The sequence below is a fragment of the Cygnus atratus genome, chromosome 9 (genome assembly GCF_013377495.2).
Source record: "Cygnus atratus isolate AKBS03 ecotype Queensland, Australia chromosome 9, CAtr_DNAZoo_HiC_assembly, whole genome shotgun sequence".
In the NCBI taxonomy this organism is placed as follows: domain Eukaryota; kingdom Metazoa; phylum Chordata; class Aves; order Anseriformes; family Anatidae; genus Cygnus; species Cygnus atratus.
In genome coordinates, this window is record NC_066370.1 from 22005550 (window position 1) to 22011549 (window position 6000).

Consider the following 6000-nt stretch of genomic DNA (forward strand, 5'->3'; position numbering starts at 1 on the left):
TAATCTCTTGTTCTTCTAGTGTATGCATCCATACTTAATTTGGGGAAACAGGCTTAAAGCTGTTAAACTCGTGTTAAATGCTCAGAGTTGGCTTTTACAGCTATCCACGTCTGAGAGGCAGAGCGCGTCCCCAAGCCTTCCCAGCACTCGTGGGGGGTAACGTTAATCTGTTTGGGGGGTTTGCTGAGATCCTGGCTGCCCTTCCCTCACCATCTTCCTGCAGGCTATAAATCATCACTAAATGTATATCCACATTTCTGTTGAATTGTGGGGAACTTTCCTGATTTACACCAGAAATATGTTTGTCTCCGAATTATCCATCTGGTGTAGGTGGAACAATATTAGATCTTCTATTTCTTAGAGGTAACGTCCCTGTTTGTCTGTGAGGGAGGCCGGAGCTCGGGTCAGGCTTCGGTCCGAGGTCTGGAGCAGTCCATGGTCCCTGTCTCATCCTCGGGAGCTTCTCTGCTTGATCCTGCTACAAACCCCTCCCAGGAAAAAACCCATTCTCCATTTATTTGTGGGAAAAAACAGGCAGAGAAATGGAAGAGGAGTAGAAACTGTATTCTCACTTTTGTTCCCTCCTATGGGAGTTAAAACTTTGACAGCTTTTTCTGTTTCGTTTCATGTATTACATAGAAACGATGTCAGATGGAGGATGTGTTTGTGCTGTGCCATTGTAGCCTTGTTTTCTTTTAGGGGCAGCAGAAGGCTCGAGGAGTAGCTCTGTTTAGAAAACCGCGTGCTTGGTAGCAGTGGGAGCTGCCTGTGCTAGCTGTACATCAAGCTGCTCTGTGCCACGCCAGCGTGCAGCTCTAGGATAATGGGGCTCATGCACTAAACAGTAAATACTTTGAATTTTTGTGTAATGGACCCTGTTTGTTGTAAGTCTGCATTTTACCTAGAGTGGTGGCATTTTAAGCAGTTTACTTTTGTGGTGAAGTACTTTTTCCTGTTCTCTGCAAAATGGGAAATAATGCTCCAGCTGCCCAGCCACTTTTCAGTAAATTAGTAGACTTTTTTTATTGGAGCACTAATCACTTTATTTTGAATTGTTTTAAGGAACATAATGCACATCCCTAGGAAAATACTCTTTTTCCAATAGAGGGAGTATTAGTGCCAGGCAATGCCCTTTCTCACTCTCTTTGCATCTCGTAAACCTACCTATTAGCAAATAAAACGTGTGCTGGTGGCTGGTGCTGTTTGGCCTGAGTTTGCTCCCACTCTGCACTTCTGCTTGCCCTCCGATGGGCTGGCAGGGCAGGCTCGGGGTGCTTGTTTGAGTCATCAGGGCCCAAAATGACCCCAAAACTCAGGCTCAGTGCAGGTGAAATCAGGATCCGACCCAATACAGATGTACTGAATCTCCAGCAGCTGCCTTGATCAGGAGTTTACCTTCAGGGCAAGACAGGCTGATCAAAATCCAAGTTTGGGGGGGCAACAACCCCCAATTTACTGACTGCCCTTTGGCAGTCAGGAAGGGTTTGGAAGTCAAACTTGCAACCTCTGAAAGGGCCAAGGGGACAGAGAATCTCCTGGAGAAGCCCCCAGAGAAGCTGGGGCACTGGGGCAGCACGGGGAGGTGGTGGAGCGCGAGTACAGCGGCTGCGAACTGACAAAACCAGGGCTCAACAAAGGCTGTAAACCCAGCACGAATCACGGAAATAGAATTAACTTAAAATTATACTTTCACGGTGAAATATTAGTAGTTGTAACGGTTTGTTTTTGTCAAATGGTCACGAGCTGCCGTGATTTTTAGAAAACTTTTCCTAGTAATTTAGCTCCAGGATATATTGTGTGTGCCTCAACGTCGTTAATGGGGAGCCGTAATAGGGTGTGCTGTGGGGATGGGGGTTCTCGATGCTGGAGCACACGGTGCGCATTTAAAATGTGAGAGGGAGATTTACAACACTTCTGGTGACACAGGCAGCTAAAATCCAATAACCAAAACTACGGAAAATTAATTTAGATAGAAAAGATGCATCCCTTTGTGCATCTCCCCTCTGCTGTTGTGGGATTTCTGCATAAATCTATATATTTTGGTTCTATTTAGTGCAGTGGGTACTTTGATTAATTTAGCTACATGTTACTGTCATGTTGGGAACATTCATCTTCTGTCTTGAAGCATGTACTCCTCAGCCTCTCTATCATTCCACCCCTTCAGGCCTTATTTTCATCACATTTAAGGGAACTCTCCCCTGCCTGTCTTTATCTTGTTAGGCTTTCAACAGCTTAAGTTGAATCTTCATTCTTTCACTCTTGCTGTCAGAGCTCCTTTACCAAGTTATCTCATTTTCCTATTCATAACATCTAACCCATTATATTTAATACTCAGGCACAATTGCATCTGAACATTACGTAGGACTTGCCAGCACAAATACTTGTAAATGAAATCAGACCACCCCTGGAAGGAGCAGTGGTGGCTTTGCATTGCCAGTGTATTTTAAACTGAAAAATGCCCAGGATTAAATCCAGTCCTGGAGTAAGCGGCTGCAGTTTGAGTGAAGTCAGCAGAGCTTCATCTGCTAAGCTGAGATGGGTTTGACCCTTCAGTACGGAAAGCTGGAAGGTTAATAACGATCACATAATCTGATATGAAGCAGAAATTAATGTCAGGACTGTCCCTGGGGTGTGTACAGCTGCAGATGACAGAGCCCTTTATAGGGGTGGGTATACTAATAGTAGTGTTGGTCCTCCTCAGGTTGGAAAACTGAGGCAGGGAAGTTGAGGGACTTGCCAAATTTCAGTGGGTGACCAGTGCTGAAGCCTGTCTTTCTGCAGGAGAGGATCCCAGCCTCCTTCCATGGCAGCAGTCGAGGGTCCTGGGGCTTTGTCCCCATCAGGCAGGGTGTTTGGTTTTCCTCCCAGGTCTCTCCTCTGCTCTTTGAACTAAGGAGATGTTGCAGCAGAGAAGCCTTTTCAGCAGCAAAATAAAAAAAAATAATAATTAAAAAAAAAAAGAAGTAAAAAGAGGCGGACGTCTAGGTTAAGCACGTTTCAGTGCTGCCGTATTTCTCTCTGTACCTTCCAAAGGTTCCTGCAGTGGGGACGTGTTGTGGAGGTGGATCGGAACGCTTCTGCCTGCTGCAGAATCTGGTCGCTTTGTGAAAGACGATTTGGGAATTAGTTCCTTCTGGTAGCACCGGACAAAACTCAGTGACCCAGGAAATGCTTTCCTCCCCTCTCTTCCTATAGCTGCCTTTTCCTTTGGCAAGTTGACTTTTTTTAAGTGCTTCATCCTTTCCCTCCCAAATGTGGAATTTCCTCCCCCAAAACCGTTCTGGCTCAAGACCCAAGGCTGGTCAGACTCAGCAGAAGCTAGAAACAGGTTTTGATACAGGGCAGCATCCTGCTGTTGGCAGAATGAATGCTCCGGCCCTGGTGAGCGATGCTGGAGAACGCCGTGTCACCGGGGCCGGGGCTGCTCCCTCCAGGGCTGTCCTCCTGCTCTCAAAGGCCTCCAAAGGGGTAGAAGTATTTTCTCTGTGCATCGCTTCATTTTCAGGAGGAGGAAAGCTATTTTAGGCCACTCTAAAATGTTTTTATGGCTCTTTCTGAGCCCTCTGTAGCTAGCTGGTCTCATGGTAATTAAGGCATTTGGCCTTACAAGTGGAAGGATTATGAAAACAGCTTCAGTGATTTCTAAAAGTGCTCCAATTTATTCCCAGTATAGGATTTTTTTTTTTTTTGGTGTTTGTGTTTGCTTTCTGATTTTTGTTTTTACAAATGGATGGTGTTATGTGAAAACATGGTATCTGCCACTTTCACTGGGGTGCTGTGACCCGGCTCCTGAGGGTGAAAAACACAATAGTGCGTTTCCTGAACATTAATATTCACAACTCACTCCATAGTGGATTATTTTCATTAACTGGTGCAATCATAATATCTTTGCTTAGCTTTTACTTACCCCCATTGCAGACAAAAGCCACCCGAAGATTTACATGGGAATTTTTCTTGGACAGAGGTACGAAAAGGGCTTGGATTTGGGGCTCAGGGACAATGTGCTGCCTGTGGGATCATGACATTGAATTCACACTGCAATTAGCCATCATCTCCATATTTTTCAAAGTGATGACTGATGTTTTAGCTCTGCCCTTCCCACTAAAACCAGACCAGCAAAACCAAACACTTTCCCTTAAAAATGGATGTTTTTTGTAGCGCGTAGGTGATGTAGAAATGTTATACACCCACTGGGCTTGGGATGGTGGCGACCACAGTGTTATGAGATACTTTGCATTTAAACGAACCCATAAAGTTGATGGGATGAGGCAGTGAGAAATGAAAAGTATCACTTCCAGGGCTAGGAAAACAAACGACTTCTTGCGGTCCACCAGAGATGCCTGGGGCTGGTTGGCTGTAGGCACCCCAATCTGAACGCTTCGTGCAAGCCCCCATCTGTGCTGTTAGTTTTAACCCAGAACTGGAAAGCTCGATGCTGGTGACGGTACATACAGCCAGCAGTAAACTCTCCCGAGTGTGTTTCTGAATTCTCCGTGATAGAAACAAATAGAGATTTAATAATGTCAGATGAACATGTAAATGGAACAATCTCCTAAATAATCTCATTACGAGTCCTAGTGCAGTCAATGTAATCAGTCTGAAACCTGGCAGGTATAAAGAAAAAATACCCTTTTGCAAAACCTACATTTATTCATATATATCTACAACTATTTATATCATTGACTTGAGGCACACATACAGGTTAGTGCCTTTGGGCCTGGGTGCCTGAAACATTAAAATTTATTATTATTATTTATTTTTATTAGCTTCATGTGGCAGAAGATTTATAATATTCTAGTTTTATTAAGTACTTGTGGTTTTTAAAACTGATCGTAATTGTTGCTGGGCAAATCTCAAAAGGGGAAGAGGGTTGGTTGGTTTAGTTTTGATTAAACTTTCAGAAGTTTGGGCATTTATCCAAGCTATCTCAACATTTTGCATTTCTAATAGGGGTCTGCCTATCTTGTGAGGATAGACTTTTTTTGTTGTTGTTATCTTTTCCTTTCTTTTTCACTTTCCTTTCTTTCGTGAAGGTTCCTGTCCTCATACTTGGGTCAGACACATGACACAGTATTCTGGCATATGTATTATTCTTCTGGAATAATATATAATATATATCAATATAAAATATGTAGTATTTTATATGTATATATATATATATTCCAGGCAGAATAATTATTATTCTGCCTGGAAAAGGCAGAGTCAGGAAGACTTCAAAAAGTTTGTTACAAGAAATTAAAAAGAAGCTATCTGTATCCCTTTGCTGTCAAACCTTAAAAACCTGATTCAGTTTGCAGTTTACGATAAAGCTGCTAATAATTTCCTACCGTAGCTCCCTCTTAATTCAGATTCTACAATTCCAGTCATGACGGTCTTGGTCATGGGCATGGCAGGATCCTGATGGAGAGAAATCCAAATACTATGTGACTCTTCTTTAATATGATTTGACAAAAACAGGAGTCAGGAAATAGAGAGTGGACAAGAGCATCTCTTGGTATTGTCTTGCTAAGTCTCCTGATTTTATTACAAATGCCACCTTACTTGGTACCTCTCTCAGTGCTGCTGCTTTATGGCTTCCACAGTCGCTAGAATGATAATTTTCATTAAATATAGAAAGCTTATATTTGTGAAAGGTCTAGGAATCATCTTTGTGTCTTAGAAGCAGAAGACATGGTCCTCTCCAGAGCAGCACACGCTTTTTGTAGGTGTTTTGTATATACATGAGGATGGATGCAATTTATTTGTCTCATGGTTTTGTTTTTAATGTAATTTAAAGGATGTTTTTAGTATAAATTTTTGGGAATGATTTAGGCTTGTGTGAGCAGATGAGCAGAGCTCTCGGGAGGAGGAATGTTGAAGGGGTGGGCTTTTCTTACGGGGTTGGTTTGGGTACAGGCAGTCGCTGAGGAGGAGAGGTGTTTGGGTGGAGCAGGTCTGTACGGCCCCTGTGCCCGCCACGGTCTGGGGGAGCTGGCTTTCTCTCCGTGGAAAATCGGTGTC